This window comes from Vigna unguiculata, chromosome 10 (assembly GCF_037176805.1).
Source record: "Vigna unguiculata cultivar grain cowpea cultivar isolate G323 ecotype 2 chromosome 10, ASM3717680v1, whole genome shotgun sequence".
Taxonomy (NCBI): Eukaryota; Viridiplantae; Streptophyta; class Magnoliopsida; order Fabales; family Fabaceae; genus Vigna; species Vigna unguiculata.
The window spans coordinates 45,384,952-45,398,098 of NC_140801.1; the positions used below are offsets into that span (position 1 = coordinate 45,384,952).

The 13,147-nt window shown below is 34.2% G+C and overlaps 1 pseudogene; it reads left to right on the forward strand.

The window, feature by feature from the left end:
* Window positions 1-996: 996 nt before the first annotated feature.
* On the forward strand, window positions 997-2,792 carry LOC114165549 (putative carboxylesterase 8 pseudogene; annotated as a pseudogene).
* The last annotated feature ends 10,355 nt before the right edge of the window (window positions 2,793-13,147 follow it).

Genomic DNA, 13,147 nt, shown 5'->3' on the forward strand with positions numbered 1-13,147 from the left:
TACAATCCGAAAACCTATGCACAGGGTATAATACACAATATATACCAACAAAGCACAACTCCAAACTAAATAAAAAAATGTAACAGAGCCTTTAACCCTCAAAATCAACTTAATATAGGTATAAATACACAACACAAAACCTAAAAAATCAACTCCAAGAAAAATAAAACAAAAACACAAACCTTAAAAAATCAACTTCTAACGAAAACAAAAAACCACAATGCAGATGTACAACAAATACCAAGGCCACAATTATTTTTACAAACATTTTATAAAATCGTCTATCTCTACTTTTTTTTTCCTATTTATCAACCGTTATTCTCTCATCTTTTCTGATATATTTCACTTTATTTTTCATAAATATAATTTTATTTTATATATTAACTTAATAACATTACAATATCATCACTTACTAATATAATATCACACATATTTAAAAAATGTATACACACAAACACGATAACGCATGTTTTTACACTAGTTATTTTAAGATATTTTGCTTTAGGACAAGTGTCAAAAGTGTAGACATAGGTCATTTAGAAATTTCACCACTACATTGTTTTACCATATTTATAGTTGAATATTAGTGAATGTAAGTCAGTCGAAACTACCAACGTTGGTAAATTCTAATCAAGTCATCAAATCTAGGGGTGGCAATTAGGCCTGGCTCGGTGGGCCAGCCTGTAGGCCCGCACAAAATACGCGGGGTAGGCCTAGAAGTTGAACCCGCAAGTCCAGCCCGTCCCGCATAAGCCCATGACCCAAACTGGCTGGCCTGCGATCCACACGGGCAGGCCCGCACGCCTGCATCAAAAAATGATTTAATTATGTCTTTGGTCCCATTTTCATAACAAAATCTCAATTTGGTCCCGTTATTTTTTTTTATCTCAATTTGCTCCCTGTTTTGAGAATTTTGATCTCAATTTAGTCCTTTCTGTTAGTGGTACAGTAACAAAGTGTCTTTATTGGTGTAGTTTTTCATCCATATGACATATGATGAACCCAGTTGGCAGCATAGGTAAAAAATATGATGTCCAACCTCATTTTTTTTTTCTTGTAATGCATGCGTAATAATTAACAAATATATTATGAATCTTGTTTTAATTTTTATTATTTGACTTGTATGTATTAATATTCTATATAGGGATCATATATTTTTATCATAGAATAATTAATTTTTTAACATTAAAATTAAACAGTTAATTTTATATACCATCAAATTAGCTATACTAGATTTACTAGCGAAAATTAATGAAATATAGATTATCTAACATAGATTTACTAAGTTAGATATAGATTAACAGTTGCTATATATAAAATAAACTGTACAATCTTCGATGATAAAAATAATATACACAATAAATATATATATATATATATATACTATTTTTATTATATTAATAATATATATATATATATATATATATATATATTAAAGACGGCCGTTTATTGTTTCAAAATCTTGAATTCGTCATTAATTAAATTAGAATTAAAATTTTAAAAGATATAATTACTAAAAAAAAATTTATGATGAATAAGTTATAGTTAAAAATTAATTATAAAAAATATATAATATAAAAAATTACATGTATAGGAAAATATTGTTCTATAAAAATAAGATTTGACATTCAAATAAGTAGAAGAGTTGAATAATTTTATCTTATTCAATTATTGAAGATAGCATATGAAAAATAAGTAGAAATCAATAGTTTGTGTTTTATTTCCACCGTTTCTTCACTAAATAATACAAAAACATATAAGAATTGAGAGTTCCTCCTTCCCCGACACCCCCCACTTCCGAACCCTCTCTTTCCGTCGACATCCCTCTCAATGCCGCCGCCAACACCTCCCTCCGCCTCTTCCTCCCGCACCCTCCGCCCCCCGAAAAATCCCCCTCATCATCCACATCCACGGCGGCGGATTCATCCTCTTCCACCCCTCCTCCGTCATCTCCCACCACTTCTGCACCTCTCTCGCCGCCTCTCTCCCTGCCGTCATCGCCTCCGTGGACTACCGCCTCAGCCCCGAACACCGCCTCCCGGCCGCCTACGACGACGCCCTCGACGCCCTCCTCTGGGCCCAGGCCCATCCCTGGCTCCGCGACCACGTGGACTTCTCCAAGTGCTTCCTCTTGGGAAGCAGCGCGGGGGAAACATCGCCTACTTCGCAGCGCTATGTGCACTCGACCACGATCTCTCCCCTCTCAAAATCCTCGGCATCTTTATGAACGTGCCCTATTTCAGTGGGTCCCAGCGCTCCGACTCTGAACTCCGTCTCGTTAACGATCGTATCTTGCCGTTACCCGCTAACGACCTCATGTGGTCCCTCTCACTTCCCGAGGGCGCGGATCGCGACCACGTGTACTGCAATCCGACAGCGGCGGAGTCCGCTTACGGGAACAAGATCGGACGGCTGCCGGCGTGTTTCATAAACGGGTACGGTGGAGATCCCTTGGTGGACAAGCAGAAGGAATTCGCGAAGATTTTGGAGGCGCGTGGCGTGCGCGTGGAGAAACGGTTCGTGGAGGATGGTTACCATGCTGTGGAGATCTTTGATGAAACTAAGGCTCTCGCGTTGGCCCAAGATATTAAGAACTTCGTCCTCTCTCTTACTTCTGAATTCTCTAATTGACTCTTTCATCGTTTCTTCTTCCTATTTGATGTTTCCATTTATTATTTTAAAATGCAAGTTAGTTTGAATGTGGTAGAGAATGCCAAATTTAGGGTTTTTGTGCTTGAAAAAAATAAAGGTGTGTAATTAATGTGATGAAAGTAATTGAATAAGTGTTTTTATATGTGTTTAAAAAATAATTTAATATAATTTTTTTGTTTAATTTATGAGATTTTGGAAGGTAACGTTGAAAAGAAAAAATGTGTGGACAAAGTAATTAATATAAGTAGTGGTAGATTTATTATTTATATAAACATTATATATCACTTTACAGACATTTATGAAAATAAATATAATTTATTAAATTTAATTCATCTAATATAATAATTTAAATTAAAATAAAAATTGAAAGAATTTTCATTAAGTTCAATTTAAGCTAAATTCATCTACCAAAAGAGAAGGAAGAAAAGAATGAATATGGTGTAACAATATAATAATTTTTTACGATTTATATATCAATTTTAACTCTTTAGAACGTTAGGTGACATTGTTTTTGTGGAAACATGGGATTAGGTTATTTTTTAACGTTATAGGACAACTTTTCCCTACACAACTTAATATGTGAATTAATGGAGACAAGAAAGTAGAGCAGGTTAGTTGTTGCAATAACGAAAGATGGTTGAGCGTAGAAGACTAAATTTGATTTTCTATTGTTTTTTTCTTTTCATTCATTTAGGAACCATATGATGCGAGATGTATAAATTATTCTTTTCTGGTGCACTCGCATACTATCTGTGTGGACAGTTTCTCCCGACATCCTATCAATTTTCTTTTTACACTTCGTCATTTTATTTTTGAAATTTATTAAATTAATTTGGAAATGTTTTTCTGGCTAGAAAAGAAATTCCAGAAATAAAATTCAAAATGATGTACAGTAAGAAACTACCGAATGTGTGGTGTGGTGTCATCAACCGGAGATAACCCAAATCAAAAAAAGGCTTTTAGTTTCTGTTCCTGAGGCCCAAGGTTTGATTTGGTATGCTCTCTGTTACAAGGCCGAAATTTACATTTGTGTTCGTCATTTACTTCCTGCACCTGCATATTATTGTCTGCACTCCCGAAATTTAAAAAATGAGACTTGTATCCTTGATTGTGTATTTCAATTGTGATTTTCCGGAGTACCTACTATGGAAAGCCTCCAAAAGAGAGCAAATATGATGAATTAATAACCGAACATTGAAGATTTGAAGTTGCAATCCAATAACATTTAAAACGAGGATTTGTCCAATCTTAAATTATTTTATTTCAATGTTAGTTCAACATTAGGTTAAATGCTAAATTACACATTTGAGTAATGAAAATGAGTAAAAAATTACATTCTCTATCATCCCTCATCATTATCCCTTACACCCATAATTATCACAGTAATTGACAACCATTAGAAAGACAACCATTAGAAAGGGATATCAAATTCCCAAACATATTAGAACTTAAAAGATTTATACAAGAGAAATGATATAATTACACATTTTTCTTACCACTTTTCTTACCACCTGATGTGGCGTAAGATATTTAATTTACAATTTTTTTTAATATAATTGAAATATGAAATGAAAATGCAAAAGTTTTGGTTACGCACTCGCGCGTGTTGGGCACTTGCCATTCATCACAGAACCCTCGTCTCTTTTCATTTTGATTTTTCAAAAACAGTCTCTCCTCTGCTCTAACTCTTCCGCAAACCTCTCCAGAAAACATTCCCCGCACACACCTCTCCTCCATCGTGAAAATCCATCACAGACCCCTATCTCATTTGAATGTTGAAACCCCAAACTGCTCTTCGAAAAACCCTATCCCATTTTAATCTTCAAACTCTTCCCCCTATCCCAAATCCCTCTGAACCAATTGTTCCCCATACCTCTAAACCAACTGTTCCTGAAACCTCCCCAGAAAACCCTTCCCGGACACACCTCTCCTTTCATTGTTGAATCCCCCAACCCGTAGCAGTTCTTCGAAAGACAATAAACCCCAAATGCCTTTCCCCTCCCCTTCGACACCACTATCTCTTTTCTCGACACACGCATTCAGAAACCGACGGACGTCGAGGCGAATGTGAGATGCAAGAAGAGCGATTTTGGAACCTACTCGTCGCCCTGATTTTGTTGTCGTTGGTTCAGAGGTTCAGAGGGATTTGGGATAGGGGGAAGATTTTGAAGAATAAAATGGGATAGGGTTTTTCGAAGAGCAGTTTGGGGTTTCAACATTCAAAGGAGAGAGGAATCTGTGATGGATTTTCACGGTGGAGGAGAGGTGTGTGCGGGGAGGGTTTTCTAGGGGGTTTGCGGAAGAGTTGGAGCAGAGGAGAGACTATTTTTGAAAAATCAAAATGAAAAGAGACGAGGGTTCTGTGATGAATGGCAAGTGCCCAACACACGCAAGTGCATAACCAAACCTTCTGCATTGTATTTCATTTTTCAATTAAATTAAAAAAAATTGAAAATTAAATATCTCACGCCACATCAAGTGGTAAGAAAAATGTGTCATTGTATCATTTCTCACGGTAATAATTCTCCAACATACATAAATGAAATATGTATTCAAATATAAAGTTTGAATAACCAAAATAGATATATATTGAAAACAATGAATACAACTGCTATTGAAATTATATTTGAGTTCACTTATTGCAGCCATTAACACAAAAATCATATTCCAAAACTTCTTAAACAACAAAAACGAACAACTTCTTTGCGGTCATCACTATATAGTGGGCACAAAACAATTGCATTGTATAATTGCACAAATCAATAAACAATTGCACAAAACAATAGATAACCAACAGAAGCTAAGCGTGCAAAAAAAAGTAGTTCAAAAAGGAGAAACATTGAACCTTCTCACCAACGACACCAACGACAGCAAAATCAGGGCGACGAGTAGGTTCCAAAATCTCTCTTTTTGCACCTCACATTCGCCTTGACGTCCGTCGGTTTCGCAATTCGTGTGTCGAGAAAGGAGATAGTGGTGTCGAGGGGGAGGGGAAAGGGATTTTGGGTTTATGGTCTTTTAAAGAACTGCTACGGGTTGGGGGATTCAACAATGAAAGGAGAGGTGCTTTCAGGAAGGGTTTTCTGAGGAGGTTTCGGGAACATTTGGTTCAGAGGGATGGGGAATAGTTGGTTCAAAGGGATTTGGGATAGGGGGAAGATTTTGAAGATTAAAATGGGATAGGGTTTTTCGAAGAATAGTTTAGGGTTTCAACATTCAAAAGAGAGAGTGGTCTGTGATGGATATTCATGGTGGAGGAGAGGTGTGTGCGGGGAGGGTTTTCAAGGGAGGTTTGCAGAAGAGTTGGAGTAGAGGAGAGACCGTTTTTGAAAAATAAAATGAAAAGAGACGAGGGTTCTGTGATGAATGGCAAGTGCCCAACACACGTGAGTGCATAACCAAACCTTCTGCATTGTCATTTCATTTTTCAATTAAATTAAAAAAAATGAAAATGAAATATCTCACGCTACATCAGGTGGTAAGAAAAAGGTGTCATTGTATCATTTTTCACAGTAATAATTCTCCAACATACATAAATGAAATATGTATTCAAATATAAAGTTTGAATGACCAAAATAGATATATATTGAAAACAATGAATACAACTGCTATTGAAATTATATTTGAGTTCACTTATTGCAGCCATTAACACAAAAATCATATTCCAAAACTTCTTAAACAACAAAAACGAACAACTTCTTTGCGGTCATCACTATATAGTGGGCACAAAACAATTGCATTGTATAATTGCACAAATCAATAAACAATTGCACAAAACAATAGATAACCAACAGAAGCTAAGCGTGCAAATAAAAGTAGTTCAAAAGGGAGAAACATTGAACATTCTCACCAACGACAGCAAAATCAGGGCGATGAGTAGGTTCCAATATCGCTCTTCTTGCACCTCACATTCGCCTCGACGTCCGTCGGTTTCATAATGCGTGTGTCGAGAAAGGAGATAGTGGTGTCGAGGGGGAGGGGAAAGGGATTTCGGGTTTTAACTCCTTTCCTTGTCTTCTTTATAAAGTTATTAAATGGAAAATATAACCACTAAGATATGATTAGCTGATACTTGCATGAAAAATATGAAATTGATAATTATTTGATATATCAAGTATTTTATAATAGGTTAAATTACTTTTTTGGTCCCTCTATTTGTCAAGAAATTTCAGTTTGGTTTTCAAGTTTTTCATTGTCTCAATTTGGTCATCATTTTCTAAAAAATGATTCAATTTGGTCATCATCGTTAACTTTGACCAAACGGTGTTAAAGTCAACGTCACGTGTCAATTTCTGGTTTTTTTGAATTTTTTTATTTTTTACACGTGTCAATTCACAGTTGTGCCACATGTCAAAATGACTCAATTTGGTCCCTATATTTGTTTTTAGTTTCAATTTAGTCCCAATTTTTGTAAAAATGAAGCAATATTGTCCTTTTTAGATTGACACTCAATTTAATCTTTGTATACAATTTTAGTTTCTATCGCGCCTGTGTGTATGCATTTTTTAAATATGCATGTTATTATATTAGTAGGTGATAATATTGTAATGTTATTAAATTAATATATAAATTAAAATTATATATATTAAAAATGAAGTGAAATATATGATAACAGATGAAAGAATAATCATTAATAAATAAAGACGAAGAGAAGAAGCAAAGACATCTGATTTTATAAAAATCTTGTAAAATTAATGGTCAATTTTTAAAAATTTAATAAATTATTATATTTAAAGGGTAAAATGGGTATTTTGAAATGTGGACACAAAAAGGGGAATCCCCTTTATATATTGTTATAGAATTGTAGAAATATTTTTAAAGTTAAACCCCAAACTTAATTTCAAAAATTAACAATTTTGTCATCATATATAAAGGCATCAAGTGTATCATATTATACAAACTTAGTGAAGATTAAAAATTAAATAACTTGTCACACATAAGTTTAGGAACTAAATTTCAAGTTTAAAACAAAACCAAAGTCTAATGTTTTGTATAGAATTTAAAGTTAATTTAAAATATTTATAGAAATATTTAATAAAAACGTTAATTTTAGTAAGAATATCACCATAAAATTTATAAAAAAAGTAAATTTAGTATCAATTTAAGGAAGGACAATATTACTTCATTTTTACAAAAAATTGGATTAAATTGAAACTAAAAACAAATATAGGGACCAAATTGAGTCACTTTGACACATAACACAACTATGAAATGACACAGGTAAAAAATAAAAAAAAATAAAAAATAAAAACCAGAAATTGACATGTGACGTTGACTTTAATACCGTTTGGTCAAACTAACGGTGAGGACCAAATTGAATCATTTTTAAGAAAATGATGACCAAATTGAGACAACGAAAAACTTGAGGACCAAACTGAAATTTCTTGACAAATAGAGGGATCAAAAGAGTAATTTAACCTTTATAATAATAACATAACTCAAATGTAAAACATTTATCAATCAAATTAAAATTATATTTCTTTTAATTTCTTTTTTCATATATATTGAGTCAATAGGATATTAGTTGATTTCAAACTAGATTCTCTTAGGCATTATTATAAACTTTGACATCTGAGCTATATTAACATCTCAAGCTATGTTGACATCTCAAAATCCATCAATCATTATTCATCACATGAAAATTTATTAAAAAAAAGATAAAATAAAATAATATAGAGCATGGAAGGACCAAACTAAATCCATCATAAAAATTATAATTTACGAAATATAGGCAAGTTATACCTATTATGAAAAAAGTATAAATAAAATAAATGTAGGCAAAACATTAAACAAGTTGTATTGCTCTCTTATGAATGAAAGCTAAATTAGCCAACTGGTCTTAGGGTTTATAAAAATCGAACAAGCCATGTTCTTGCTCGTGTTTGGAATGTTAAGCTTGAGTGAAGTAAGCTATGTCTCGGACCCAATCTTCTTCTTCGTACTATAATAAGTGTGTGCAGCGTAGTGTTACCTCGTCTGAAGGTGGAGGGCGCAAGGTTTTGGGGTTAAGACCCATTTGTGATTGTGGAGAAGTGGCAGTTCTCATGACAGCAAGAACTCCGTAAAATGTAGGTAGAAAGTTCTGGGGTTGTGTTAACTACAAGGTAAGATTGATTTAATTGCTATTCTTTTGGTTATGTCTGATTTGACGAATCTTCTAATTGTTGTTCGTTTTGATGTTTTTCTGTTCAATAACAGCGCGAGAGTGAAGCTGGTGTTTGGTGTAATTTTTTCAAATGGTGATATGAAGACGTTGATGAAGAAAAAGATGCTATAATTGTCAGCCAAAACATGAAGATACAGCATTTAGAGAATGTAGTAAGGGTTCTTAAAAAATGGTCCATTAATGTATTAACATGAGTGGTTTGTGTTGCTGGGTTAATAAACATAGTGATGTTGTCCCTGATGCTGAAAAATTGATAGAAAAAGGGTTATAACTGTAGAACTAATGATGTACGAACCTTTCCAAAATTATAGATAAATTCATATATTTATGTTCTTTTAATTTAATAAAATAGTCCAAACCTAGTTTAAGAAAAATGAGAAAAGCTTTTCCCATTAGGATGTTTATACTTGTATTATACGGTCGTTGTTAGCCGGCCGTCCCAACAACTGTAAAAAAAAAAAAGAAAAAAAAGAGTGAAAGATTGAATTTAAAAGATAGTTTTTGTTTTCCTCCCTCCCACTTGCGACGGACACTACTCGTTTAAGCATTCTTCTCCCAAATCTTATGTTACCATTTAATAAATCCTTTCTAACTGAGCTATGGTTTTGGCCTCGGAAGGTCTTGGAAAATTGGGGCGGAGCTGGTTGTTTTGAAGCGGGAAAATGTCACAAATCTGGTAAATCATCTCCCAAAATCCACTGTTATTGCGTTGATTAGTTGGCCATAGCTTGAAAATGGTAACTGTTTAAGAGATTCCGTTTGTTACCGGTTGCCACTGAGACCTTGTTTAGCTCTGCTTTTGTTGAATGTTAAAGCAGTGCGTGAAGATTAGCAAGATTAAAATGAGAATTACAAAGATGAATTTAAACTTACTCTACCGAGGAAAGATGCAGATTAACACGTTAATCCCAAACAATTGAAAGCAAAACTCCTAAATTAAAGCAGTGTCCACTTTCTCCCACATTCTCCACTGCCTCTGCTGCTCCCACATTTGAGTCACCACCCTGAAAAACAAAAAAAGGACAAACAAAAACATATTCGAAGTTAACGAGTGTACAGTAATGATATAAAACTTTAAAACTATAGATAAATAGAACAAGAAGTTTTTTATGATCTTGATAATGATTTGCGCTTGGCAAGTATTTATTGTTGCTTCCTTTAGATGTATTTCATAGTTAGTAATGTTGCTTAAATTGATTCACTTGTCCTCTGCAGGTAAAATTCCTATTTCATTCACCAAAGATAAGTGCCAAAATGTTTGTTGCTTATGACTGATAGCTTACAGAAAATTTGTTATATTTTAACATACTAGCAATGTTAACACACTCCCTAAGCATAATATTTTGGAAGTTAGATTTGTTTATTTTATACAAGGATTGATTTAATACTCATTGTATAGTATCCTTATTACATTGCGTTGACAATTAGGCCATTAAAGACTAAACAACTTATTAAATTTTTAACAAAATAAAAAACTCATTGAAATTTGTGCTGTCATGGCCACTAACTTTATCTATCAAAATTAACTGAATCCATGAATTATACTTTTACTAATGTGAATAAATAAAAGTAGTTGTAAAAAACCAACTACTTTCAACTTTAATCAAGCTTATTATTGTTATATGCTGAATCTAACTTTTATTTATATATAATGCTAACAAAATTACATGATGTACACAAATGTCAATATGGGTGAAATTGTTGTGCTATAGCATTTTCACCCGTAAACCGATATTGAATCCTTCACCTAAAACAAATCCTCTGCTTCTTAAGTTGATATCCACTTATGATTAGACCAGTTGGTGATTCATTCAAATATACTTCACAAACGGTCATTGTTTACCTCAATAACCTTTTCCAAATTCTCTTTACCTTTACCTTTAATAAGCATCCCATATAGTTTATCCATATTGAAACAAAACTTTATTTGATGGCATCTATGTTACAAATTGATTTATAATAAATTAAATTAAAATATAAAAAAATTTTAAAATTATTATCGTCCAAGTTTCAATACAATTTCTACATGATATAGATAATTATATTTTATTAAATCTCTCATACTTCTACTTCAAAACTCATATCTCGGAGATCACTTTTAAAATACTTCAAAATATAAAGTAACTGAATAATAAAATTAAAAACAAGTTCACTAAATTTAATGAAATGTAAAAAAGCGTCGTACACAATAAGTGATGTATTATAATTTCTTGCACACACAACATGCTATTGAAATATCAAAACTTCTTGTTGGATTATATACTTGAAGGAGATTACTGAAAAAAAGATGAAAGGAGACTACTTGAAAAGACTTCCTTCCATTCTGAAGTATTTCTTAAGCCCATTTAGCTACCAGAGACATCAAACCGGCTCCGAGCAAAAGAAAAACATTTGCTCCAAGAGAGAGTCGGCCACTTTGTTGCATTCTTGGTCTCATGAAATCAGTAGCATGAAGATCAACCAGAGCCATATAGATTAAAATTCCAGCTGAAGCTGCATTAAAAACTCCTTCTACAATAAGAGCGGTTGGACTGTTTTCATCATAAACTCTTGAAATTCCTATGCCAATTCCAATTCCCACCGGAGTAGTCAAGGCAAAGAACAATCCCATTACTGTCACAGATACTCTCTTGAAGTTTGCCTACAAGATTAAAACTCATTTATAAGTTAGATCTTTATCCCTTCCCACTCCTGAGGAGTGAAATTCTCATAAATACACATAGAGTTGCACACAGAAGATACAAACATTCTTAAAAGATACAAACAGTCTTTATATGAATTTCTCCCACATAAGCTTATGCTAAACCAATTTTTTAACCTAGGAAATATCTTCCAGGCGCGCCAAATTAGGTAATTAAGAAAAGTAAAAGTTAATCAGTTTTTTATGTAAAAATTAAATATTTACAGCCATTAGATAGTATTAGATAAAAGAAGAGATGTGGTACCTTGACACAGGTGCAAGCAACCACATGTGCGGAGATGAGCACTTCTTTAAAGACTTAGCAAAAGTAGAAGCTGGAGATGTGTCTTTTGGAGATGACTCAAAGGTTGCGGTAAAAGGTCGAGGGACGATTTGGTACTTGCAGAAGGATGGTCGAGTTGGGGAAATTCGAGACGTGTACTATGTACCTGATCTGAAAAGTAACATTTTGAGCATGGGACAGTTGATGGAAAAGGGTTACTCGGTGTTAATGAAAGACCGAGTACTAGACTTGAAGGACAAACTTGGACGTTTGATTGCTCGTGTAGAGATGAAGAAAAACCGAATGTATAAGTTGGAATTAAAGATCATACAAGAGAAGTGTTTGAAACTTGATGTCAAGGATGAGACAATGATGTGGCACTTTCGGTTTGGTCACTTACATTTTGACGGGCTGATGGAACTGGTGAAAAAAGGTATGGTGCATGGATTGCCAAGCATGGAGTTCAAAAGTAAATTGTGTGAAGAATGTATACTCGGCAAACAGTCGAGGACTTCGTTTCCGAGAAATGCCAAGTACCAAGCAAAAGAACAACTGGGCCTAATTCATACCGACGTGTGTGGACCAATTACTCCTGAATCCTTCAGTGGTAAGAGATACTTTATTTCTTTTGTAGATGATTTTTCACGAAAGACATGGGTCTACTTCTTGAAGGAAAAGTCTGAGGTGTTCAAGGTGTTCAAGAAGTTTAGAGTGATGGTGGAGAAGGAGACAAACAAACACATTAAGGCTGTTCGGTCTGATAGGGGAGGCGAGTTCACATCAACAGAGTTCATGAAGTACTGTGATGAGCACGGCATAAGAAGATTTTTAACAGCCTCATACTCACCACAACAGAATGGTGTAGCTGAGAGGAAAAACCGAACTATTCTTGATATGGTTCGGTCCATGATGAAGAGTAAGAATATGCCAAAGGAGTTTTGGGCAGAAGCCGTACAATGTGCCATTTATATACAAAATAGGTGTCCACATGCAAGGTTGAATGGAAAGACACCACAAGAAGTATGGAGTGGACAAAAGCCGAGTGTGTCTCATCTCAAGGTGTTTGGCAGTGTAGCATATGCCCACGTACCAAGTCAGCAAAGAACGAAACTCGAGGATAAGTGTAAGAAGTATGTGTTTATTGGGTATGATGAGATGACAAAAGCCTACAAATTGTTAGACCCAATAAACCAAAAAGTGATAGTAAGTCGTGATGTTCGAGTAGATGAAGCCAATGAGTGGAGTTGGAACAACTCAGTTGAAGAGATGAGTGGAGATACTAGCCCGTCAATTGCTATACCACCGGCTACAGAAAATTTTGAAACCACTGACGATGAAGATGAACCCCGACGACCCAGAATACGAA